Here is a 27,204-nt window from a genome sequence, read left to right as displayed (position 1 = left end):
ATTTCCTTCGGCTAATTTTGAATAATAAAACACATTGCATACTGTGGATATTATCAGCACTTAAGAACACTTAAGTCATCTGTATGCTTGATTACAAAGACAGCACAATTATTTGTGTTTTATTTGTTTTAGTGCGGTGCAGTAGTTGGAATGTTTAATAAAGATCATTATATTCATAGTTTTTGATAGTATCTGTTTTTAAATGTGGCACTACTTTGTCTTTTCCAATTTATCACGTCAGGAAAAATATATGTCGTGACATATTGTGTATGGGGAAAACCTCTTGTAGTATCCTGATATTACATGCAGGACAGACTGAATAGAAGCATGCAGGGAAAAACCTTCAGGGAAGGGAAGGATGATAAAAATCTCTCTGTCTCTACCTCTGTCCTGCTCCACTCAAGGGGTTCCACTCATAGACAGTACCTTTCCAATATTTTGCTAAAATTAACGTCCATTATAAACAACCCCAACCCTTTTGAATGGAACAGTGTTCCACTCTTTTGTCTCCATGAGTTATTAATTTTGCATAGCCTCTCCCAACAGGTGTTCCTCTATCCTATAAAAAATGATAACAAAATTTACAATAACATCACTAGATCTGTGAAAAAAAACAATCAGCTATGGCTTCAGCTTAGACACTGTTTGTGAACCCTTTGGAACTATCTGAAATGTCTTCATTCAAGTCATATGAACAAGTAAAATGGTCCTATTTAACAAACAACACACATTTCAGAGTGACATATAGTCATCAGTGACCACTGCCTTTATTTATTTAGTTTCCAGTCAAGTTGGCCACTACACAGAAGCCTCAACAACTAAATATAATAGCAATTTTCATTGTGTAGTATCTGCAATCTTTTATTAGTTTCCATTCTTTTTGTGAGACTTTCTTTCATCTCTGTAGAGACATCTGCTTCCACATCAGCAAAGTTCAGTCTCAGAAGTTTTTTTTCTGCTTCTCGTGATGCAAGTAATCTCCTACACATTCAGTGAACCTGAGGTTTGGACCATTGGGTGGTTGCTCCGTTTTTCTGAGAATACCCTTCTTAGTTTTATTTGCAAATGTTCTTTTTCGTATATTTCCTTGTCTCAGTAATGGCTTCTCAGCAGCTTTGCAGACAGATAAAACAGGACTTGTGTTCAGTGTTCAAGGTAGACTGAAAAACATGGACTTTATCAAGTTCAAGTGACATCTGCACATCCTTATCTGGCTTTGCCTGAAGACTGCATGACATGGTCTTGCACTGATCTCTGTTGGATGCCCACTTCTTTTATCCATTTGAATGCCTGACTACACCATCAATCACCTTGGCTGTTTAAATCACTTATTCAAGAAATATGCGACAGTAAAATGCTGGGTATTGTTTCTTAAATTGAACAGCATTTTTTGTTTTTATCCAAAGATGTGGAATTTCTCCCCAAGAGGGCGCTGTTCTATTAGTGTGGTGTTTTGCATTAATGACACGGTGTGTCTTTGTTGATGACAATCAGATAACATTTTAGACTCACTCACATAGAAATACAGATCATTCCAAAACATTTCCCATAACTATTCTCTATATCCTGACTGACGTTGAAAAGTTTACATTTTTAACTACATGACTGTTTTTCCCAGATGCATTTTGCAGCCTCTATGTATCATCTTTTTGAAAAGCAGTAGGACAAAAAACATTTGCTGAATAGAGGGAGTGTGCAATTTTGTGTGTGTCTGTGTGTGTATATGCGAGTGGCCCGTGGCCAGAACTCTTTCCCAACATTAAAATGCATCTCAAGCCTGTCTCTATGTGCGTCATCACTCCTTTCCTCCACGCCTTGCACTGTGGAATGTGAACACAGCAACCAATCCAGTGCTGCCTGCCAAGTCTGCTCCCTAAACGCGTCTCCATACCAACACCTAGTGTCCATCCACCCACTGAAACCTTCTCAAAGCAAGTGAGCGAAAAACCACACAGTGACATATGAGACTTGAAATGCGTCACTGTCTTCCTGTTGTATTCTCAAGATCCAATCATGTAAATCTAAAGCTGTACCAAAAACCTTCATGAAAATGTGCTTTGAAGATCTTTATCATGCCAAAATGTTTTCCTTCACTTAATCAAAAGGTTGTAAATCAGTTTAATCAAAGATACAATGCATTTTAATATCAGAGTGGTCTAAATGATGCAGGCTAAAGCGGTTGGTGGTGATTTGATACACAAACTCGCATCCAGATTTAGACCAATGCCCAAATATAACCAAATAACAATAAAACAATTTTCAAATGTTTAACAAAAATGATTTATAAAAATTGTGTAATGTTGCAATTCACCACCAAAACACCATGTTTATATCAGCTAACTAACAGCCCACAACCCAACCAGCTAACCTACAGGCTTGCTAGTCACACATGTAACCTAAGCATATCCTAACCTAATGCAACCTAAATTTTAGTCAAATGACCAATTTAGTCAGAAAATGAAGAAAGAGAAGTTATCCAACACCATTACCAAGATACCCTCATGCGAATTAGCTAAGTGAAAGGAAAGCAAGTATGACAATAGCTCTGCAAGTGTTGGGAAAAAAATCTATTTACAGTCACAGTCATTTCCAACTGCTTAAGTTAAAACTTAATCTACTTGGTTCCACACAGCGCTAATTCTTTGCACTGGGCACTGGATATAACTTTTAAAGCTTAGAGCGTAGCTTTTAGTGTAATATACTTGTCAATAAAGGAGCAAATATTGTTTAAACTGATGAACTGCCACATCATTAAGTAAGGAAACTCACAGTCCACATGGTGAAGGCTGACAGTCTTCCACTATAATTTTACCTATGAGTCATGTAAGAGGACATACTGTACTGGCCAACAAAATCAGGACCAGCAGGACCATTCAAACCAACAAACAATCCCAGCCACTGAGATTACTGAGTGCTGGAAAATGAGATCATCAGTGCCTTGAGACTAAATAGACCATGTACATCAAAGCATGTGTACGCAACCACTTGGCTGAAATGCCTATTCATTAACACAAAAAGAGTCTCATCACTTACTCTTCTCTCTGGGGGTTTGACATCACAATATGAATGGATGGCATTGGTCAATCTAATTTCAGTACTAGCCTTTGCCAGAATTAAATAAAACTGAATCCAGATATACCTTTCCTGTTTAGAAATAAGGAATACTAAGCCCATTCTTTAGATGTTGTTCTTCATTTGTTGTTCAGTTTTATTCACCATTTACAAAAGCACAGCAGTCAAACATTCTCTCTTTTCTTAGAACGGTGCAGTTATCTTACCCTAACCATAACAATAAGGCTAAACTTGGTCATAAGTTAAGCATAATCTTTAGCTTTTTGTGTTTATGCTAGCTAAGCAGAACATAAACATTCACATTATTGTAACCTGTAGCCTTTTCTGCTTAATTTTTTAATGCAACATTTTAGTGTAAAATTACCAGGGTTTACTTCACAAACTTCACCAGTCTAAACTCTTTGTCACTATTAAGACATGCTAACATATCGATGTGCTTAGGTGGCCTTAGGTGGAGCATAGATCTGACACGTCTTTTTTTTAGTTCTGACATATCATGACACTTAAGTGCGAGAGACAATAAGATAATTAGACTAGCTAATCTGCATATAATCAATCATTATAATTTACTATTTGATTTTTTAAACTTTTGCAAGCACACTCATGCCAACAAGAGTTGAACATGCATATTTTGCAAACGATTTTTATGGCATCACAGAAAACATGATTTCAACACATGCTATTTTTGCAGCTTAGTTTCCATATATTGATTATACAGACTGTGGTGGGGTGAACTGTATATTTTGAAACTTTATTGCTCAGCATTTAACACTGAAAACTTGGAGGGGCTGTTCCAAATAGCATCACAACCCCAACCTGTAAGTAGCTAGTCAGGCTGTGTGATTTTATTCACTTTTTGACTGTTACAGGCAGATCATCTTAAATTGAAAGTTTCATAGTGAGCTCACAACTTTAATTTACTTTGTGTTGTTATTGAGACCGAAAGCAAATAGGCAGTATAGGTAACGTTAGCTACTAAGTTACAAGTAACTAACATAGCTGACTAAATAGTATGAAGATCTAGCTTATTTACATTGAGGTTCATTTTATTTTTTTGTGCCTGTGTCTATTATAATATATTGCTTCTTTGTGAGTCGTCATGGTGCCTCACTGTAAACCAGCAAATCAGAGCAGAGCTCATTTAATTATTCATGAGCACACCAAAAAAGGAAAAACGGCTTTTTTTATTCTAAGGCCAAATCATAGGGTTGGAAATGGACATGTAAAACTGCATCTGAGCATTTTTCAACCTGAGCAAAGTCACATAGCTTGGATGTAGACACCAGAGAACAATTTCAAATAGCTACTGAGTTAATTAAGCCATGCAATAAGCCTGTATGTTTAAAGGAGTTAAAGTATTCATGTTCACATTCTTTTACTATTGAACTTCACAGAGAAGCAGAGATAAGAACTGAGACAGAGCTAGTTGTGAAAACACCAGCATATAGTTTTGTGTGCTTAGTACATTAAAGCCAGATTAAGGTATTTGGAGCACCTCCTCTAGGACTAGGTCAGTTTTAATAACAAGCTCACAAGAGTCAACACACACACACACACACACACACACACACACACACACACACACACATACATATGTCATCACCCACATACACACACCTACACAGAGATACACACACACAAACATACAGGCCTCTTTGCCTCGATCAACAGAAACCCAAATTCTACTTAATAGTGAATTCCATTGACTGTTTTTTTTTTGACTGTATAATTTAATAACTAAGATGCAAACAAAGTCGTTCAGAGTGATTTGGTGTGAAACGCTCGAGGCTCATGCTTAATGCTAGAGAAACATACCGATTCAGAATCCAAAACCTTTTAATGCCTGTAAAGGCCTTCCAACAGAAAAGGTTTTGGTCTAAAACATACTGTTAATACATATTTAATGGCAGGGAGGTACATGCAGGCCATTGGATGGCAAAACAGTCCCCAAATATACACAGATTTTTACCATTTCTTTCTCATTAGCAACATTACATAAAAAACTCAGTAGGTTCACTGTGCATGTGTACAGTCCACACCATCTGTACTGTAGGTCACATACGCACCAACCTGATTCTGCTATGAGAAAGATGAGAAAACTTTCATTTACTACTGCAGACTGCAGTTTAATCCAACATACAAAGATGTTTTTTCAAGGGATCTTCAGTAAAGGTAATGGTTCTATTTAGAACTACTGCATGCTTAAAATATTCTTTGCATGGTGAAATAGTTCGTAAGATACAGATTGTTTCAAAAACGGTTCTATACCCAACCTTTTTGAAAATGGTACTATATAGCACCAAAGGGTGTTCTTCTATCATTATAGGCTTGGCATCATAACAACAGCAGAACCCATTTTTGGTGCTATACAGAACTATTTTCCAAAATGTTCTATATAGAACCATATACAACACATTCTTCTTCAAGTTGAAGAACGATTTCATCATGCAAAGGTTCTACATAGAACTAATGGCTCTAAATAGAACCATTGCCTTTAGTAAAAAAAAAAAAAGTCTTAAAAACATATTTTTAAGAGTGAACAGTTTGTTTTGTTATACTCTTGCTAATATAAAGACTTGTGCAGTTTGTTGTGAAGTTGAATAGCACGTCTTGTGAAATATCCGGAGAAAAAAAATTAAAAAACTCCCGAAATAACTGTGGGCAGGGCCAGTACTAGAGCACTGACCGGCATTGACCCACTCCGTGACACAGTTATGCAACGCGCATGTTTAAACCTACGACAATGTCGGTTAAAACACGTTTCAGAGCGTTTATATAAACCCAATGTCTTCAGTGGAGCGTTTCGGTGTTAGACAGTGAAGAAAACGTGTTAATATGCCTCAAATAACGTCCTTACAGGGAAATGTGCTTCCTCAGACCGCGCGCAGAGCAGTCAATGGAATTTCACTCTTATACAACCACGTAAACGCGCGAGCACCCGGCTTATGTTATAGCTGCAAACCGAAACTCCAGCGTACCTGACTCTTCAGCGGACGTCGCCTCGTTCAGAACAAAGCCTCCGAGAGGAGCTCCACGTCGTGGTTACTGGGTTGTATTTAGTGATATTCCTGAATGTCTGGGTTCAGCCCACCGGTCTGCGCTGACACACTGCACTCGCTCACTGTTTCCCCTCACACTGCTGCCCTGAATCCCCGGCTCTCAGTATGACCTCAATACGGACTCCTCCCTCCTCGCCTCGCCTCGTCCAACCACGATCGGCTACAGGCATCGCGTTTCCATAACGAATACAAGCGAACGACGGTGCTCGAGCTGCCATTGGCTGAAAGCGCCGCCAGTCTCTTTATATAAGGCTGGCATACGCCTCACGTGGAAACCCCATGGCCAGTGACGGCGTGCGAACGGTGTGGGCAAATCAGTAAGTAGGGAAAGCGAGTGAGTGAATGGAGCTCTGGCGAGGGAGGAGAGCGGTTGGTCCAGAGAAGCCGAGCACGCCGGCGTGTTATACAAACGGTTATACAAGCGTGTGTAAGTCAATGTGGTCGCTGTACGCGCAAAACTGCACCGTCGTCGGGAGTCATATGACCAGAGTACTTTTCACTTTTCAGTCAAGGGCGTTTGAACAGTGCACTACTCGACACTTTTCAACACTTTTCTTATGTTTTTATGTTTCTGAAGAACCTTCCTGATCCTGCATCTGACGTCTGATCCGTCATCAGACTCTGAATCTGCATCAAATGTCTTTTCTAGCATCAGACTCTGAACCTGTATCAAATGTCTTTTCCGCCATCAGACTCTGAACCTGCATCGAACGTCTTTTCCACCATCAGACCCTGAACCTGCATCAAATGTCTTTTCTACCATCAGACCCTGAACCTGCATCAAATGTCTTTTCTACCATCAGACTCTGAACCTGTATCAAATGTCTTTTCCACCATCAGACTCTGAACCTGTATCAAATGTCTTTTCCGCCATCAGACTCTGAACCTGCATCGAACGTCTTTTCTACCATCAGACCCTGAACCTGCATCAAATGTCTTTTCTACCATCAGACCCTGAACCTGCATCAAATGTCTTTTCTACCATCAGACTCTGAACCTGCATCGAACGTCTTTTCTACCATCAGACTCTGAATCTGCATCGAACGTCTTTTCCACCACCAGACTCTGAACCTGCATAAAATGTCTTTTCCACCATCAGACTCTGAACCTCCATCGAACGTCTTTTCCACCATCAGACTCTGAACCTGCATCGAACGTCTTTTCCACCATCAGACTCTGAATCTGCATCGAACGTCTTTTCCACCACCAGACTCTGAACCTGCATAAAATGTCTTTTCCACCATCAGACTCTGAACCTCCATCGAACGTCTTTTCCACCATCAGACTCTGAACCTGCATCGAACGTCTTTTCCACCATCAGACTCTGAAACTGCATCGAACGTCTTTTCCACCATCAGACTCTGAATCTGCATCGAACGTCTTTTCCACCATCAGACTCTGAATCTGCATCGAACGTCTTTTCCACCATCAGGCTCCACGATGTCTAATATTTTATTCCCAGCTTCTAAGAATGAGCAACAGGACAAGGTTTTTAACACCAGTGTTACACTGTATGTCCAGAAATTTGTAGATATCATTTCTTTTGAAATTAGAAGTATTAATTGGGAAATGGTCCCCCTTTGGATCATTAACTGCCCATACTCTTCTGGGAAGGCTTCGCTCTAGGTGTTGTAACAACATTGTTGTGAGGATTTGACTGCATTCAGCGTTAGGCAGGTCAGGTACTGGTATTGGATGATTAGTTCTGGATTGTAAATTCCACTCCAAACTGTCTTAAAGGAAATGGATGGAGCTCTATCACTCGAGAGAACACCGGTGCTCTGTAGCCCAATGCAGTGGCACATGTAGAAAATTTTACCAGTGGTGGCAGGGAGTTCTGGCAGGGCAGTGATGTGAATGTCCAAGTGAGGTTGGACGGTTCTCATGATAACAAAAGGACTCTCCTCATAAAAGCATGCACATATGCCTCACAGGGAGGTGGAAGTCAATGATGTGGCATGAAATTTTGGGGTAGCACTTGGGGTTTCCAAAAAGATTTCAAGGTGGCACTGGCTACACCTTTAAAGATGTGCATGGCCCAGTGCTGGGAGGTTTTATGCCCCTCTTGTCTGAATGCCTGTGTCAGCAGTGTGTGCAACTTTCAGCAGATGAATTCACAAATTACAAAAGGCATGAGAATACTTTTGGACATATAATGTATCACACACCACTGAAACATTAGCACACATGTGAATTCTTTGTAATGTTTTCATGCCAACCCAGTGCCCCATACTACTTAAATGTTAATGTTTCAACGTTGTCTTTGCACTTGTTTAAGTGTATATGTAGTGTAGTAGATGCGGTTTGGTGTATTCACCATATTCTGTGTTCTTCTGTTATTTTTGCACCCAGATTTTACTTCAGGGATCAGTGAAGTACATTGGTCTATGCCTGTCTAATCAAGATTTGATGAATATATTAAGTACAGACTGTGCTCTAAATCGGTGGAACAAAGTGCGCTTGTAATGCGCAAATCCAGAGGCTGCTTTGTTTGGGACTCTTGGCTTCCTTGAGATCTGTTATTTATAAAAACATTTTCATGCTCTGTTATAGTAACACAAGCATCGAATCAACCCACACATAGTCAGTCCCTGCCTACGCAGAGCCGTGGGTCTGTACGGAACTGCTCATGGAGTATTGAACTTTAGGAAGATGTGTTGTTAAGGCAAGATAGTTTCACAATTTAACACAATGTATACTGTGTTGCTTTAAATGTAATTTCTGTTGGAATGCTGAAAGATGCTGGCAAAAATTGAATGCTTTTTTACAGAGGAATCTAATTGGAATACCTCACTATGCTGAGGAAAAAAAAAGAGAAAAAGAGAAAAAAAAAAGAGAAACTTCATTACAGCACATGGTAAAGTTCCAATGGTCCTCAAGCCTGGAATTTAACCCTTAACAGAGAACTGCTGTGGCAGATCCACTTGTACCAGCACACCACACTAACACACCACCACCACATCAGTGTTACTACAGTGCTGAGAATTATCCACCACTCAAATAGTACCTGCTCTGTAAGAGTCCATGGGGGTCCTGACCACTGAAGAACAGGGTAAAAGGTGGCTAGCAAAGGATGCAGAGAAACATTTAATATATATATATATATATATATATATATATATATATATATACACACACACACACACACACACACTGGGCCACTTTATTAGGCACACTGTTCAATTGCTTGTTAACACAAATAGCTAATCAGCCAATCACATGGCTGCAACTCAATGGATTTTGGCATGTAGACGTGGTCAAGACAACACCGTGCAAACCGAGCAGCGGAATGGGGAAGAAAGGTGATTTAAGTGACTTTGAACGTGGTTGTTGGTGCCAGATGGGCTGGTCTGAGAATTTCAGAAACTTCTGATCTACTGGGATTTTCACACACAACCATCTCTAGAGTTTACAGAGAATGGTCCCAAAAAGAGAAAATATATAATGGACGGCAGTTGTGTGGAGGAAAGTGCCTTGTTGATGTGAGAGGTCAGAGGAGAATGGGCAGACTGGTTCGAGATGATAGAAAGGCAAAAGTAACTCAAATAACCACTTGTTACAACCAAGAAATGCAGAATACCGTCTCTGAATGCACAACACGTCAAACCTTGAAGAAGATGGGCTACAGCAGCAGAAGACCACACCGGGTGCCACTCCTGTCAGCTAAGAACAGGAAACTGAGACTACAATTCGCAGGGGCTCACTGAAATTGGACAATAGAAGATCGGAAAAATGTTGCCTGGTCTGACGAGTCTCAATTTCAGCTGTGACATTCAGATGGTAGAGTCAGAATTTGGCGTAAACAACATGTAAGCATGGATCCATCCTGCGTTGTATCAACGGCTCAGCCTGCTGCTGGTGGTGTAATGGTGTGGGGGATATTTTCTTGGTGCACTTTGGGCCCCTTAGTACCAATTAGCATTGTTTAAATGCCACAGCCTACCTGAGTATTGTTGCTGACCATGTCCATCCCTTTATGACCACAGTGTACCCATCTTCTGATGGCTACTTCCAGCAGGAATTATGCACCATGTCACAAAGCTCATATCATCTCAAAATGGTTTCTTGAACATGACAATGAGTTCACTGTACTCCAATGGCCTCCACAGTCACCAGATCTCAATCCAATAGAGCACCTTTGGGATGTGGTGGAACAGGAGATTTGCATCATAGACGTGCAGCCAACAAATCTGCAGCAACTGTGTGATGCTATTATGTCAATATGGATTAAAATCTCTGAGGAATATATTATATATTTATATATTTGCTGTGCACAAAATTCAATGATGTGCAAATTGTTTGTTTAAACCCTATGTTTCTTTGAATTTAGTACAGAAGACAAGATATCAAATGTTGAAATTAAGAATTTTTTAAAAATATATGTCCATTTTGAATTTGATGCCAACGACATGCTCCAAAAAAGTTGGGATCTAAGGGGAACTGGGAAGATCAATGACTGTAGTTTTGAAAGTGAAATGTTTTCCTATTCTTGCCTAACAGGATTTTAGCTGCTCAACAGTTCAAGGTCTCCTTTATCATATTTTTCATTTTATAATGTGGCAAATGTTTTCAGTGGGTGACAGGTCTGGACTGCAGGCAGGTCAGTTTAGTGCTCAGACTCTTTTAATACAGAGCCAAGCTGTTGCAATACATGCAGAATGTGGTTTGACATTGTCTTGCTAAAATAAGCAAGACCTTCCCTGAAAAAGACGTTGTCTGGATGGTAGCATATATTGCTAAAACATGTATTTATTATTCAGTATTAATAGTGCCTTCACAGATGTGCCAGTCACCCATGCCATGTGCACTAATGCACCCCTATACCATCATGAATACTGGCATTTGAACTGTGCACTGATGATAAGTCAAGTGGTTTTTAGCCCAAAGGACCCTAAGTGTCCAGGATTTCCAAAAAGAATTCAAATGATGATTCACAGACCACAGGATATTTTCCACTTCCCCTCAGTCCATTTTAAATGAGCTCAGGCCCAGAGAAGGTAGGCAACATTGCTGGATCCTCTTCATAGACAATGTCCTCTTTGCGTTTAAGAGTTTTAGTTAGCATTTGTGGATGCAGTGGTGAACTGTGTTCACAGGCATTGTTTTTCAGAAAGTTTTTCTGAGCCCATGCAGTGATTTCCACTACAGAATGATGTCTAATTTTTATGCAGTACCACCTGTGAGCCCAAAGATCATGGCCAGCAAATACTGTTTTTTGGCCTTATCCCTTGCATACAAAGGTTTCTCCAGATTCTCTGACTCTTTTACTAATAATATTTACCATAGATGATGAAAAGCGAAAGTTCATTTCTATTTTATGTTGATAAATGTTATCCTTGAATTGTTGCACTTTTTGATTGTGCAGTCTTTCACAGAGTGGTGAATCCTCCTCAGCTTTACTTCTGAAAGACTCTCTGGGCTGCTCATTTTATATCCAGTCATGTTATTGAGCTGTTGCCAGTTAACCACCAGGTGTTTTTTAAGCATTACACAACTTGTAGCAGGGGTGTCCCAATAATTTTGTCTACTGTGTGTGTGTGTGTGTGTGTGTGTGTATGTATGTGTGTGTGTATTTCCTTCTGTGTTTGTGAGTGAAAGACAGCATCAAGGAGGGTCTCTGAGCTAGATGAGTGCTTTCACTCAATAGATGAGGGTGGTGTTGGCGGAGATGAAACATATTACTTGCTAATATGATTTTTCCCACCTGCTTGTATGTGGTGTTTTAGATGTGGAGACAATGTATCACATTTTAATAGAAGATTATGGGAAAATAAGAATTTTGTTTTATAAAGATGTACTGAATTGTGCTGAATATGACCAGGGGCAGAACTAACCAGATAAAAAGGTCTATTTTGATTTTAGGTTGACTGTGACACTTGCCTCTCGCTGGGATTTGGAATAAGGCAGTGGATAGTATTAAATATTATTTTACTTTATTTTACTTTATTTGCTTTTATTAACTTTGTAACACGTTTTTCCCCTGCCTTTTAGTTAATCTCATTTGCGTGTTGTATGTCTCTCTTGGGGGCGTTGGAGAGCAGTCCTTTTTGTCACGTAACTACCCACAATGGTTACCCTATTTCACATCTAGTTATCTATAGCTCCCCAGTCTAGCAATCTATTAATCGATTAAACAAAGACACAACTAGAGGGTGTGGGTTACCTGGGTGACCAGACATTCATGGTTTTTGTAAGCTTAGTTAGACTTGCTTGGTTGGGAAGACGTGCGTTCATTAAACTTTTTTTCCTCAAGTCTCCACTCCTGTTTTCTTCAAGAAACAAACGCTTGCCAGCAGAAGTCAATAATGGCAACCCAAAGAGCAAGACCATAAGCTTGGAGAGACAGAGACCAGGTGTTGTTATGGATGGTGGGCAGTATGGTCAGTGTTAGGTGGGCGTTGAGCGGAAGCACCTTTCTCCGCTCACTATGGCAGAAATCCTTCTGAGTCACTGCTTTCAGAGGAACCATCCATGCACTTAACACAATAAATACACTTCAGATATAGGCCACTACATGGTGTAAAATAGTTGAATTAATCTCTTCTGACTTTCAGGCTCATTTGGGTAAATATTAATGTGCCCTTAATTTAAATGGGAGCTCTAGAAGTCAGAATTGTTCATAGTGGTGGTAATAGGAACCAGATGTCTGAAGTGTTTAACGCCTTTAAAAACTCCCTTACAGAATGTTATAGATTTGAAAAAAAATCTGTATAGTTCTGTTGTTGATCTGTGAATTACAGTATTTTAATGTGGAATCATGCATTCTAGGGAAACTTACCGACTTATTCTTTTTTTTTTTTACCTTGGTAGTGATGGGTGCAACACAAATATAAGTATTTTATTTACTACGCAAAATGACCAATTAACCTGTGCATATCTTCTAAATTTGATATGTAATTTTGATCATGGTGCAATAGTGGGCAATGTGAAAAAGGTGTTATTTTAACATAATGCCCTGCATGTGCCTCTCCACCATTAATGTATTTTAAAAATATGTTTGAAGCCAAAACTTTATCTTCAAGCTAAGCTACAGATGTCTGGTTCCTACCACCAGTTTTTAGACTATGTCATATATTAACATAAAAAGAAGGTCCGACTTCATTATTAGGTCTAAAATGCAAAAGTAACAGACGATAGCAATACTGGATCATTTTCGTGCATCCTCAGAATATTTTCTTTGAATACTCTTTCAGTGTGTTCACAGCATCAGATTCATCCACTCGGGGAAGGGGGCCGAAACACAACCAGTGTTACAAAATGTTCCACACATTCTGTGCAATTGCACATTTCTAGAGAAGTCTTCAAATCCACCAAACATACATGGTGCCACTTAATTGAATAATAAGTAATTAATAAGTATGCAGAAATTAAGAATTTGTGTAATTTACATTTAAATATTACATACCAAAACTCGCCCTGCGATGGACTGGCGACCTGTCCAGGGTGTATCCTGCCTTCCGCCCGAAGACTGCTGGGATAGGCTCCAGCACCCCCCCGCGACCCTGATGGAGAAGCGGCTTGGAAAATGGATGGATGGATACCAAAACTCAGAAGACATGTAGGTTCACTGATTGCTTTGGATAGTAAATAAAATGGCTATATTTGAATTGTAGACAATTCACATGTCACATCAAACTACTCTGAATGACTTTGTTCACATTTTAATAAAGCAGAAATTAAAACACAGGTAAAATTCTCCTTTACATCAGGCTGCCAAGTGCTCTTAGAAAGAAATCAGCACACAAAAACTCCCCTCCCAGTATAAACTCATGCCAAACAGCTCTACTGGGACAACATTCCTCTCTGTCTGGAAAAACATCATTATGGGAACAGGAATTGTGAGGTCATTTTGCAGGACTTTTAGATGAAGTCTTTCCAGTAGGGATGCCAAGTGCTATTTTTGGGCCTTGGACTTTGACGTACTGCTGGTAAGCCCACAGAAGTAGAGTGGGCAGGATAACACTTTCAGTGCCTAGCACTGTTGTTGACATCCACTTGTCCTAATTTAGCTAACTCAGCACCCTTCTCGTCATCACTCATCATCGCCGTTCTCCAAAAGTGTGAGCTGAGAAACCAACATGCGTGATCATCTTGATAATTAATGGAGTGTAGTACTAGCTGCTGACTCAAGTGTGCTTGAACAGGCAAAATACTTTCTTTGTGCATGCTTTCACTCATTGATTTCAGGCCAGTATCCGGGATAGTTTGGTGATTCTCCTGCTCAAACACACTTACAAACCAGACAATCAACAAGCGAGAATCTCCAAAATCTGTTAAGATTTCAGTTGATAAGCCCCAGGAAAATTTTCTAAATGATTATTTAAAGAACAAACCTTTAACTAATATGAAACCGACATCACAGGGGGGCCTTTAAACTTTAAAAAGATTCTTTGCACATCTGAAAAGTTCTGTAGGGAAGAAACAAAGCATTCAATTATAGCATCACTCAAAAAAATCCTTTTTGGCACCTTCATTTTGTAAGAGTCTTTTCACTTGAAATCCAACCAAATCACCTTTTTCTCAGCTACCCACACTTCCTTTAGGAAGACAGGCTAGGCCTTCCAACACTTTGACACTGCCTGACTTAGAATCAAGACAGTTTTAAAGCTGAATTAGAAGCATAGCCAAGAGGTGGCCACAATTATGGAAAATTAGATGATCTGGCATCTGCTATCAGGCTAGTTATTAATCAGTTATAAGAGTCTGATGACTCTGATGACTCTGTTTTTAATAATTATATCTTGCTCTGATATGCTAATTTGATGAGCATACAGGTGAATGTAAATTCTCTAGGTCCCTTCAGCAGTGCTGCTCTGAGCTACAATTAAGATACAGTTAAGTATCAGAAATTAGTCTGCTATAATGATTTATCATGCTAAATACAGCTACATACAAGTGTGTGTTGTAGGTTACTTCATACTGTGCTATCTGGCCAGCCTTCTAAATGTTAGACTCACGCATAACCTACAGCAAGGGTGGCCCTAATGAATCATTTTCTATGGCATGTCTACATGAAATGTTTTACTGAAATTGAATGTTGTGTGCTGAAAAAAAGTGATGCATTCATTCAAATATATCCTTATGAATTAATAAAATACATTACATCACAGTTTTGTCTTTCAGTCTACTTTCAACAATAATTGTGCTGATGTGATGTGGAAATGAGGGACAAATTTAGTTATGTACAGAAAAAAAGCTAGTGCATCATTTTGTTCTTATCTTTGCTCTGTGCCACTAAAATAAAATTTATCCTCATTTCATTCAGTTTTATCTATGTCCCTGAGCTGAATACTGGCTTCTCACACTGTTTGCAGGTCTTCTTGGGCTGGTATTGTAAATATACAGAATGGGGCCTACTTACTGTTTCCCAGTACATAATAAAGGTTGAAGGAGGATTTAGTTGTTCTGAGTGGAAATTAGGCTCGATGAGATAGCAGTCAGTCAGCGTTGAACTTAGCCAGGTCAGACTTGAAGAAACTTGGTCACGTGCCACCCATGAGAAAGTATCTCTACTTCAAGAGTTCAAGTGTGCTGTCATTAGTATTTAATCTGGGCTGAAGTACTGTCCTAATGTATACTACTTGAGTGCTTTAACAACAGCTTAAGTCTCATAAAAGCTATGTTTTATGAGCTGTGTATGCTGAGCTGTGTAAGCAGTTGTAATTTTTCTGTGTGCGTGTGAGTAATTGAAAGAAGGGACTCTGGCTGACGCTGTTCTCCAACCTCTGAGCGTTACATCACCCTGCACTTTTACAGGGACAGGCATGAGGAAATGTGTTGGCACTAGGCCCGGTGCAAGTGTGCACTCTGTCTGCAAGCTACTTGAGCCTCCCTTCCCTTTTTAAAACTCCTCCCCTGCCCTGGCTGACCCACTGTCTCTGTTGCCTCTATCTATTTTACCAAGCAGAGGGGTGAAGTAGGGTCCTGTAACGACAGGCCTCTCCTATCCTGTCCAGTCAGTGTCCAGGAAATGGAGGAGTTACACAGCAGGTAATGCGTAGATGTGTAGATTTTATGTAATATATATGTCGCAGAAAACCTTGTATCTCCAAAAGTGTAACTTTACAGGAGAAGGAAAATACCTACTTCACTTTCAATGTAAGTCAATGGAACCAGACTTTTTCCAAGTCGTTTGGCACATTTCTTTTGATTTATTCTTCATGAAACATCTTAATTCACACACCGTATAAAGGGAACAAGACATTTTCAAATTATGTAAAGAAAAAAAAAACTGAAAAACTCTATGCTCTTTCTACGCTCATTGTCCATTTTATCAGCTCCACTTACTATATAGATGCACTTTGTAGTTCTACAATTACAGACTGTAGTCCATCTGTTTCTCTGCATACTCTGTTAGCCCCTTTTACCCTATTCTTTCAGTGGTCATTCTCAGCACTGCAGTAACATTGACATGGTAGTGTGTGTACGAGTGGATCAGACACAACAGTGCTGCTAGAGAATGAGTGTAGAAACAAGGAGGTGGTCATAATATATAATATTATATTTTGTTAAAGTTTTATAGTCCATGCATGTCTGTGAGTTATAAGTTCATTTGCAAGGTTCCTCTGTATGATGACTAATAATGTAATTCATGTTTGTGTATTTGTTTCAGTGCTGACCACTTACTGTATTCATTAGTTTCCAATCTAGTTTTAGAGCATTTTCATGTATTTCATTGATACATAGTTTTCTTCTTCATTATACATTATACATTATATAGCCATTATAACATCCTTAGCCATGCGGTTTCCATAGTCAAACACTAGCTGTAGAATTTGTTGTACAATGTTGTATGAAACATACTTTTCTATGTGGCACTCTGATGAATGAATCTGGGTTTGGTGGATGCCAAAAGAAAGTTATCTACCAGAATGCATAGTGCTGGAAGTAAAGTTTGGTGGAGGAGGGATAATGGTCTGCAGCTGTTTTTCAGGGTTTAGGCCTCTTGGTGCAGGTGAAGGGTAATATAAATGCTACAGCATACAAAGACAATTTTAGACAATTATATGCTTCCCACTTTGTGGCAACAGTTTGTAAAATGCCCTTTTTGTGTCTCTGGGCACAAAGTAAGGTTTGTAAAAATGTGATGTGGCGAGTTTGGTGTGGAGAAATTCTAGTGGCCTGTACAACAAACAAAAAAAGGACACTGACCTCAACCCCACTGAGCACCTTTCCTCAGTTCCTGGTACTGTGTATAAAAATCTTAGGAATCTGGCTTCATAATACATCACTATGGTTGTCTTACCATTTAGAATTCCTCTCTGTTATAAAGCAGTCATGGGTTGCTAGCAGCAGGAGCATCTTAATGTCTGTTAAACAGCTGGTGCTCATTTCTATTTCACCTTTATAATGTGTTCAGATCAAACTAACCTTTCTGGCCCTGATTAAACTCTATTTATATTAATGTGGTGATTATGGGGCAACGTCCTGTTGCGTCACTATGAGACCACTGGCATTTGCATCATGCAAGGGATCTTTTTAAAATTCTGTCATTTATGGTGGTAGTAGTGACGCATTCGCTTTTCCGCAGCATGAGATGTATATCTGTAATATTCTATCTTACGGTTTTCATTAGCATGAGAGAAGTATTCTAATCTGATAGTCAGCAATTCTGATATTCAACTAACCACGATGCAACTCAGCATAATCTATGTTCAGTTTCGTTGTTATTGTTGTCTTCTTGTTATAAGGTCAGTACACAGTCTTGTGGTGAAACGCTTCCTGCTTTGACATCAGTGTCTCCAGCTGGTTCCCTTAGTAACCGAGTGTTATGAATCACAATGTTGTTTGTTTTTGTTTATTTTTTCCCCTTTTTGATGATGCTGTGATGAAGATTCTTTCATTTTTCTCTTTCTGTAATTTCTCCTACACAACTTGTGCGGTGGTCTTCAGAAACCAGAGATAGCCATGGACCTCCACTGCTAAATGTAAATGGGTGAACAGAATGGAGTTTTGGCCATATGCCTCCATAGCTGGAGTCTGTCAGCCTGCAAACTGGAGACAAAACTGCAAGGAGCAGATGGCGTCAATTACTTTGTACAAAAACTCTAAGAATTCTCAGTTTATGCATGACTTTTGTTCAGTTTTCCTGCAAATGCTTTTTTAAATACAACTTTATAATGTGCATTTTTACACAACTGGCAAGGCAAAGCGTGTTCAACGTGATAAAAATCTTTTGATGCAATGAACAGCCTTTCATACGGAGCCCCGCTGGTGACATCCTGTATAAATAAAAATAATGTATGGCCACAACTTAGTAAGGCGTGGGAATGAGATAATTAAGCCGTGGCCATGACTTAGTAAAACGTGGGAATAAGATCCTAATGTGTGGCCACGACTAAGCAAGCTGTGATCTCGTTTCTATGCCTTAGTAAGGCATGGGAACGAGATGATTAAGTCGTGGCCATGCGTTAGGATCTCGTTCCCACGTGTTACTAAGGCATGGACACAAATTATTTTTATTTATACAGGATGCCACCAGCGGGGCTCTGTACTTTCAAGCTCTGTGTGAGATTATTGCATTCAGTTTTACTGTGTAACCCCATTCACATCTGCCTGATTAAGTTCAAACCTAAAGAGATCGACTGGAAGCCCTGCAGAGGCATGTACAATTTCCTGTAAGAAGGAGAAAGTAGGCCTTTAAATTGACCCCATTTTTATTGTTAGAACTCCTTTGAACAATTTTGTGGGTTCATGTACCAGAAAACAGTCATAATTCATTTTTACAGAAGCATTTTCCAACCTCCCTTAGAAATAAACAACCTGTTTCTGTTACTGTAACTTGAAGACTGATCTGTGTAAATGTCCACTGTTCTGATTGGCTGCCCTGTTTTGTGCCTCATTCACAAAGCATTCCAGGATGATACCTTCCTTATAACTTCAACATCAGTATTAACAGGCAAGCTGTTTTTGTAGCTTTGTTAATTACATGACCTGGTTAGTAAATAGTATTTGCTTACGTACTACATCAAACTCCTTAATTTAAAAAATGTGAGGAAAATTCAGTTTTCCCTGACATGGGCCCTGTAATGGACGGCCCTGAGCTAGGGCTTTCCCGGCAGAATGGCTTTATATGTTGTTGATTCCAAGCACGGCAACTGGTTTTCTACCTCCCACTGATGGTGAATCACTTCCGATAGTTCATTGCTCAATCTACTCAGCACATACACACATTAGCATGCTTCAACACCTCTCCATCCTCCATATGACCACTCAAGCATCATTAGTGCCAGGCCTAGTGATTCAGGGCTCCCACAAACCAACCAATAAATAAAAAAAATGCAGTAATAAAAATCTAAGTCCATCTCTGAGTTGAATAAGTTGAACTTATTGAACTTATTAGTTTTTTGTGGGGGCAGCTTTGTCCCTGGTTGTTGGAGGTGGATAGTGTAGATTAAACTTAAATAAGTACAGTTACAGTTAGAAAACAACTCAAGTAGTGGCAAATAAAGAAGCCTTATAAAAAAAACATAGGAGTAAAAAATAGCAGGTGCAGAGTGAACCTGTACACTGCATCCAACACCACCTCTTAGGCATCACTCATTCTATCACTGATAGTGGAGGTGGGAAAATTTAATATGGGAATATATTTCCAAGCCCTTGAAAAAATGCAGACAGACACAGATGGTGATGTTTCTCTTGGCAGGGCTTCTAATTTCTATTGATCCACCTCACATACACAGCAGGCTGTGAACTGTGTCAGAGGGCCTAGTGTATGCATTTTTAAAGGGGCTATTGGATACTTTGACAAAACAAGTATAACAGTTCCAACTGTGGCTCATACTGGAATTTTAACAAAGCCTAATAATAAAGTGAGAAATTAAGCAAGTAAGTTCCTGTGTGTTTCATTTGAGACCCTATTTATTTTGGCCTTGTCTCATGCTTATGAAATGTGTTCAATTATTACATTTTCATACAGAAAATCATAAAATACTTATAGAGACCTTTCAGTTAACACATATTCAGTGATATGGATCAAAATGTAGTTGAGCATCCCTTTATATTGGCATTTCTGTTCTACAAAGTTTATATCTCTTGTTATATATCTATATCTAGATTATAGCACCCATTTCAAATCACGAGGGTTTCATTATAACTTGGTGTAATAGCTTCTCCCAGCATAATTGCAGAGTACATACTGTGCTTTTGGAAACTTGAGCAACGACCCAGGTGGGACTTGAACCCACAATCCCCAGCTCCGGAGGCTGATGCCTTATCCATTAGGCCACTGGGCCACAGAAAAGTGCTTTCACAATCCCAAGAAAGCTGTAAGCAGGCCTGCCCAGTATGGCTAGGGAGTGTTTTTCATTGATAGTAATTACAGCCACTTCAGTGGATGATACAGACACACAAGCTGTGTATGACTTTGGAAGACATTTGTGTTTTGCTTTGCTTTTTAACAATTCCGTGTGCAGGAGGTTGTAAACATGAGAACAGGATTAGAAGAAGCTGGACCTGGCGAGTCTTTTCTGAGAGACATCCTCACTTAGATAAACCTAAAGTCAAGTCTGGAACTGACATTATTAAGGTCATACTCCCCTCTAGTGGTAATATATGGTCATGGGATATTTCAGCCTATTACTTCTGTTAAAGCTTGATTTCATTGTCCACGTCTTTCAACCAAGAACAGATCATGGTCTCACGAGTACTTGGAGGGTTCCTGGATTCTAACAATAAAAAATTCTAACACAAAATTCATAAGTGAAATAAAGAATTTCTTTTCCACATCTATGTGGAAAAATGCTTACTTTTGGTTTTGAAAACAAACAGAATTAGCCAGTTTAAGCATGATATGAGTGTGTGACTATAATGTGAAATGTGCTTTTTGTGCAGGATTTGAAGATTTTTGTGTAAAACTTGAATTATTTATTCTAATTTTCTTTCAAGCCATCCCTTCTAAATGGCAACAACAAAATCCCATAATATAAAAAAACTCAAGGGGCATGAGAACATTTAATGTTTTTATTTTTCCTATTTTTTAGGCATTGTACACATTATTCATCTAATAATTACAACCCTATTTCCAAAAACAATCCCTATAGGCACTAAAGCAACCCCATACCATCAGAGATACAGGCTTTCGAACTGTGTGATTATAACAAGCTGGATGGTCCTGTTGGGACCAAAGGCTATCCCCTCCAACCCCAGGCCTCCAATATAATATTATGAGTAAAAAGAAATCCTTTAATACTGGCTAAACACTTTCATTAATAACTGTTTTACGTCTAAGTTCTGTGTGGCGTGGTGGGAAGTGCTGTTGCCTCACAGCAAGGAGGGCCTGGGTTTGATTCCCCGGCTGGGCGACCAGGGTCTTCTCTGTGTGGAGTTTGCATGTTGTCTGCGTGGGTTTCCTCCCACAGTCTAAAGACATACAGTCAGGCCAATTGGACATGCTAAATTGCCCTTAGGTGTGTCTGTGACGGACTGGTGACCTGTCCAGGGTGTATCCTGCCTTCTGCCTGAAGGCTGCTGGGATTTGCTCCAGCACCCCCCCACCCCTTTTGACCCTGATGGAGAAGTGGCTTAGATAATGGATGGAAGTCTAAGTTCTAAAAGATGTCAAAAAGGAAAGAGTCTTCAGATGCTGCGTTTAAGAGGGAAAAAGGCTTCTTCTTTATTTAAGTATCAGGTGGCACAGGGTCTCAAGAGACTCACATGCGCAAATATGTTCAGCTCACTCCTAAAAACTGGTTTCAACCAATTCAAAATCTCTGTCCATCCCTTTCCTCTTGAGTCTGTTTTCCAAAAAGAATTACAAATTTTGATCCATCTGATCACAGAACAGTTTTCCATTTTGCCTCAGTCGAAAGCTTTGCCACAAGTGTACAGGCTGGAGAAATTCCAAATTTATTTCTGTGACCTTGGAGTAAGATACACAGATACAAATGGAGGTGGTTTAATACGAATAACAAATTTCCATTATGGAGAACAAGTCAGGTGAGGAACACATCAACCTTACGACCCAGGTGGGACTTGAACCCACAATCCTCAGCTCCGGAGGCTGATGCCTTATCCATTATATGTTCTAGAACACAGAGAATTCTATGCAGTTTTGAATTAAAATAGAAAGAGAAAATTTGTGAATGAACTTTTAGTTGGTTTGAAAACGCCAGCTAATTACATTAAAATAGTAAAATGGTGAAAGACTTGATGGTTGCTAAAGTTTTGCTTAGATGTTGCAAAGCAGTTGCTATGGTTTCCAAGGTGGTTGCTAAAGCATTGCTACGTGGTTCCTATGCTAGTAAACACACTGGAATCTAAAATCCACTGCTTCCTAAATGCATTACAACCTTAAATTTGTTGATACCTTAAATCCTCTGTCACCTTAAATTTACTAATACCTTAAATCCATTGCCACCTTAAATTCATTGACACGTTACATCCATTGCTACCTTAAATTTACAGTTACCTTGAATCTCATGCTACCTTAAATTAATTCCTCCTTTAAATCCAGTTCTCCCTTAAATGAAACACCTCCTTAATTCCAATGGCACCTTAAATTCTCTGACATTTTAAAATTACTCATACCTTAAACCCTCTGCCAAACTTACATGTCAGGTTGCCTTAAATTAAATTAACCACCTTACATTCATTGATCCACCTTAAATTCACTGCCACTTCAAATTTACGGAAACATTAAATCAACAGCCACCTTAAATTTAGTGCCACTTTCCTTCATTCCATGCTATCTCACATCTCATTGCCACCTTAAATCCATTATTTGTGCTGATATTGCTGTGCATTAGGCTGTGTGAGTATGTGTGTACTGAGTATTCTGTGTGAGAAATGTGCAATGTGGCATCACTTTGGTACTCTGCCTTTCATTTCCTATGGGAAAAAAATTCATTTTTGAATTTATCATTTTACAAAATCCATACATTGGATTGCTTAGAAAAGCACAAGCACACTATTCAGTTATGAGATCTTGCAAAGGTTTGTGGCTCTAGCTTAAAAACTGCAGGACGAGAAACATTTTATTTTGTGAGTGCAGAATAATAATAAGAAGAAGATTACAAACAACAGTAAGTTCTTTGTAGTCAGTACCTCTGCAAGTAGTTGTAATAATATTTTTCTTTGTTAAGTTTACAGTGGAAACAAAAGAGCTGACATTTTGAAATGATCCAATCAAGATTGTCATCGCAGTTCTTTAGATTTTCATCTGGGTTTGTGACCTCCTGGATGAGCTGTCAATGAGCTGTTGGCGAAATTTTGGTAGGACAGTTGGTCTGTCTCCATTTGTGGATAAAGATTCTCACTGTGGTTCTCATGAGTCTCAGAGCCTTAGCAATGGCGTTGTAACCCTATCTGGACTGATTTCTACCATCTACCACATGGAGGGGTCTGTCCCTTACAAGCAAAGGAGAAAACATTTGATTGCTTTTTTCACAAAGATCCACTGTAAGAGACATTAATGACCCCATTGGGACTTGAACCCATGACTCCCATTTCTGGAGGCTGATGCCTTATCCATTAGGCCACTGGGTCATGACATAACTTCTCACAGAGTAGACAGTGTGAGTCAGCTATTGATCTGCAAATACAATACATTTTCCTTCATACTTTTGCTGCCATGACTTTCTTACAGCAGTCGCTTAAAGCCTGCAAGTCATAAGGAACCCTGTGACTATTTGTTTGTGTGTCAAACATATCATGAAAAAAAAAGAATAAATAAATCATGGCATGCCACTTATAGTTTATCTTTATATTGTCATTTATTTATTTAATATGATCTTCTATTATAAATGTATTTAAAGATGCTACAGAAATGAATGAATACAAAGTAATGCAATTCAAGTTGGCAGGTATAGTTATAATTATAGGTAAGGTAGATTGTCTCTTATGCCCCTAAAAAGACCTTGTCCCTAGGTACTTATGCATTGTCTTAAACAACCTAAGCTAAACACAGCATCTTTGCATGTTTCTTTTCTCACAGATGTCACATTGGTGACTACGATTGGGTGATTCCAAGAGAAAAACTTTTGAGAGAAACAAGCTCCAGCCCTTTGCTCTGAGTTGATGGATCATATGCAGATACTCTTAGGTAACCACCAACCCTGCTTTATTTTTTTGTGGGGAATTGCTTTTGCAAGCTGATCCAAGATTCAGCCACAGTGAACTGTCAAGTGCTAGTTCCTTTTGCTGCCTCTGTTAGCCCTGTCAGCAAAGCTAACATATAGCCAACATCCGAGATGCAGTCATAAACCACAGATTTGTATTTTTATCACTCTCACTTTGGTGTAAATGTCAAAAGGTGTCACCCATAGCGCAGCTTTGAAAAAAGGGGAAGATGCTGAAATTCTGTGGCCGCCACACACTTAGCTTTAAGACATCTGGAAAACGGTGTGCGGCACCCTGGCCTGGATCATCCAATGGTTTTTACGGGCGCATGCCCTGCAGCTGGAGCTACTAGGGGGACCCACGACCAATTATAAGAAAATCAAAAAACTTTTTTGACTTGTGGTGGGAAAAATAAACTAACACCAAGTCCTGACAGCAAGTGATGCGAGTGACAACAACAAAATCAAAACATTTCCATTATAATCAATAAAGCTGTCTACATCCACAGAGTTATTCAAAGCAGGGCAGGCACACTGCGTATGTTGAGAGAATTGATTAAGTATTTCCTGGAAGAATCAGTGTGCTTGTGTCCTCTAACTGGGTCTTTCTGCTGGTAAAGGTAGGCTCTGAGCTGAGACTTTCTTTAGCTTAGACTCTGTTAGTCACAAGCCTGTCTTGTGAAACCTAGTGATTGTATTTACTAGTTTCAGGTGTGGTTTCAGGTTAACCAAAGGTGTGAATTTATGACATTCAACTAATGTTTACCTTTATATCTTCTGCTACCCAGGTTTCCAGTCGCATCTTGGTATGTCTGAATGACATCTCTTCATGGATGGCAGTTCACCACCTGAAGCTCAATCCTAGCAAGACTTGACTGCTGTTCATCCCTGCAACTACAGTTCCTCATCATGATCTTGCCATCTCATTCGACAACTCTCTGGCTGTTCCAACTAAAGATCTTGGTGCGATTCTGGATGGCCAGTTATTCTTGGCTCATATTGCGAATCCGCAGTCTTGCAGGTTTCTCCTGTGCAACATCCAGAGGATTTGATCCTTTCTCACTCAAGAAGCCACCCAAGCGCTAATTCAGTCTCTTGTCATTTCAAGGCTTGACTACTGCAACTTGGTATTGGCTGGTCTTCCTATGCAGGCCATCAAGCCCCTGTAACCATCCTTCACTGGCTTACTGTAGCTCCATGCATCATATTTTAAAACCTTGATGCTTGCCCACAAAGCCAAAACGGACCAGCCCCTCACTACTTAATAGCAATGGTCAAAACTCGAACTGTACCTCGAGCCCTTTGAGCTTCAAGTACAGCTCAGCTTGACCCGACATCCTTCAAGACGTGTGGTAGACAAGCATCAAGACTCTTCTCTGTCCTGACACACAGGTGATGGAATGAACATCCACTGGCTATCTGATCTGCAGAGTCTCTTGTGGTCTTTAAAAGCAAACTGAAGACACATCTCATTTTACAGCACTTAAGTGAGCACTAAGTACTTACTGTAATGTATTGTTCTACACTTACTGAAATGTATTGTGCTGTTTTATTCTGTTCCTTTTCTCTAAGTAACATGGGCTTTTGTTTCCAGCAGTATCTGAGCTCAGGACTAGCTTACTCTCTAACCTATTTGTAACTAGCATGGATACTCTCTCTTTTGTAAGTCGCTCTGAATAAGAGCATCTGCTAAATGCTGTAAATGTAAAAGTACCAGCATGTTAGGGGACAATTAGCACGGTCTGTGTGAGTGACATTTCAATCATGTCCTTGTGGACCTAGTGGGCCTCCTTCACCCTTCCCATAGCTTGACTTACCTGCTCATAGTGTACAGAACCACAGATGGCCTTTGATGTTTAATACAACTATTGATTTGGAGTGAACATTCATCAGTACCTGGGTGGCCCAGTTTGGCACACTAACTTATATTTCTTCAGAACATGGCCCTCAGTTTACTTCAGAACTCTGGTCAGATATCCCTAGAACCTATGGAACACCATTAAACCACTGCATATCATCCACAAGCCAATGGCCTGTGTGAACAATATCATAAGACCACCCTGAAAGCTGGCCTGAGGGATGACTGCTGCCATGACTGTCCACCATAGGTGCCACTGGAGGTCAGGACAGCATCTGCAGTGCTCTTCGGTGGAGCTGGTGTATAGGCAGACACTCCACATATCTAGAGACAGCTCATGTACAACAAAACACACATTTTCATTTATCCTACCAACCAGACCGTATCTGATGCAAATAACCACAATTCTAGCCTGCAGCACAAACTATGGCATCCAATCAGATTTGGAAATATGCCCACGGAATGCCTCAGCCTAAAAAAACTGAGAGACGAATAAGATAAAATAAGACTTTATTGTCATTCGCATCACATGTGGTACATGGGGTGGAATGAAATAGTGTACTCAAGGTCCCAGTTAACTCCCAAAAGTAACAATAAACAATAAATAGTAAGGTGCAAATAACAGCGGCCTGAGTACGAGGTGGAAAGAGTACATCTTAATATTGATAATGTATAAAGAGTCATGTATACACTGACATGTGTAGGGGTGATATAGTGGAGGCACCGATTCAGTACAGCAGCAGAGATAAATAAGTGGACATGAAGTGCCATTGCAGTGATGTCTAATTGGAGTTTAAGAGTCTTACGGCTTCAGGGAAGAAGCTGTTTCTCAGTCGGGTTGTTTTACTCTTAATGCTCCGCAGCCTCCTACCTGAGGGGAGCGGGACAAAGAGTGTGTGTGCTGGGTGAGTGGGGTCCTTCATGATGCCAGTGGCCCTTTTCCTGCATCTGGAGGTTTAAATGTCCATGGTGGTGGGAAGGCCGACTCCAACAGTCCTCTGTGCAGCCTTCACCACCCTCTGCAGAGCTTTCCTTTCCGCTGCAGAGCAGCTTCTGTGCCACACGGCGATGCTGGAGCACAGAACGCTCTCCACCACACATCTGTAAAATGAGGTGAGGACTGAACTCCCGAGTCCAGCACGCCTCAAACGTCTGAGGA

The 27,204-nt window shown here is 39.8% G+C and overlaps 1 protein-coding gene and 1 non-coding gene across 7 annotated transcripts in view; both read right to left on the bottom strand.

Annotated features, from left to right (window-relative positions):
* per2 (period circadian clock 2) overlaps positions 1-6,229 on the bottom strand; it is a 46,583-nt gene extending 40,354 nt beyond the window's left edge. For 3 of the 6 annotated variants that reach the window (XM_017718508.2, XM_017718510.2, XM_017718509.2), the window contains exon 1: positions 6,051-6,228. The gene's annotated coding sequence lies outside the window, so the exon portion shown is untranslated. Of the gene's footprint in view, positions 1-6,050 lie in introns of all 6 variants that reach the window. The other 3 variants (XM_017718512.2, XM_017718513.2, XM_017718511.2) reach the window with 2 other exon arrangements.
* A 14,063-nt stretch (positions 6,230-20,292) lies between these two features.
* trnar-ccg lies at positions 20,293-20,365 on the bottom strand. Its single transcript has one exon. It is a non-coding gene; the product is annotated as a tRNA-Arg (tRNA).
* Positions 20,366-27,204: the final 6,839 nt, after the last annotated feature.

Source organism: Pygocentrus nattereri, chromosome 19, assembly GCF_015220715.1.
Source record: "Pygocentrus nattereri isolate fPygNat1 chromosome 19, fPygNat1.pri, whole genome shotgun sequence".
Taxonomy (NCBI): Eukaryota; Metazoa; Chordata; class Actinopteri; order Characiformes; family Serrasalmidae; genus Pygocentrus; species Pygocentrus nattereri.
Note: the sequence above shows the minus strand (reverse complement) of the source record. Positions and strands in the feature narration are given on the sequence as shown.